Genomic DNA, 618 nt, shown 5'->3' with positions numbered 1-618 from the left:
TAGTGTTGTATTTCTTTCTTTTGCATTTTTTTTACAATGCTGACTACCTCAGATACGTAACTTAGAGAAATATCGGTCTGAATACTGTAATAAAATTTATTCTAGGAGATGACAGAGAACAAGTGAAATATCTAAGCTGATGTTTAATACTACATTGACTAATTTGAATTAGCATATGGTCAATCTGTTACACACTCAATTTTGAAGAATATTACAACCTCTCTATTTTAGATGAGCCTTGATGTCATGTAGGGATAAACCAAGGAAATGGTGCAGCTCACACAGCGAGAGCTGGCCTGTCTTGCAGACACCAGTTACTGGAGACGCAGGACAACTACAGTCATCTCTTCAGCCTGGGAAGCAAGGAGAAGTCTCAGCAGGGAAAGTGGTGGGTTAGTTAACGTGCTGCTCCTTTCAACTGCTTCTCTCAGTCTGGAAGTGTCAATGATGGAAATGCCTAGGGAAATGTATAACAGATGACTCATTGCTAAAGCTGTTAAAAACTGACTGTGCAAGATTAGAGCAGTGACTGTGTGGAGTTGGAGAGCAGTTTCAGACTCTGATACTGAATTACTTTGTCTATATCAGTCATGTAGCTAGATTTTCAATAGTTCTAGG

Source organism: Nesoenas mayeri (genome assembly GCF_963082525.1).
Source record: "Nesoenas mayeri genome assembly, chromosome: 4".
Taxonomy (NCBI): domain Eukaryota; kingdom Metazoa; phylum Chordata; class Aves; order Columbiformes; family Columbidae; genus Nesoenas; species Nesoenas mayeri.
The sequence above is the reverse complement of the archived record's forward strand: the minus strand, read 5'-3'. Positions refer to the sequence as shown.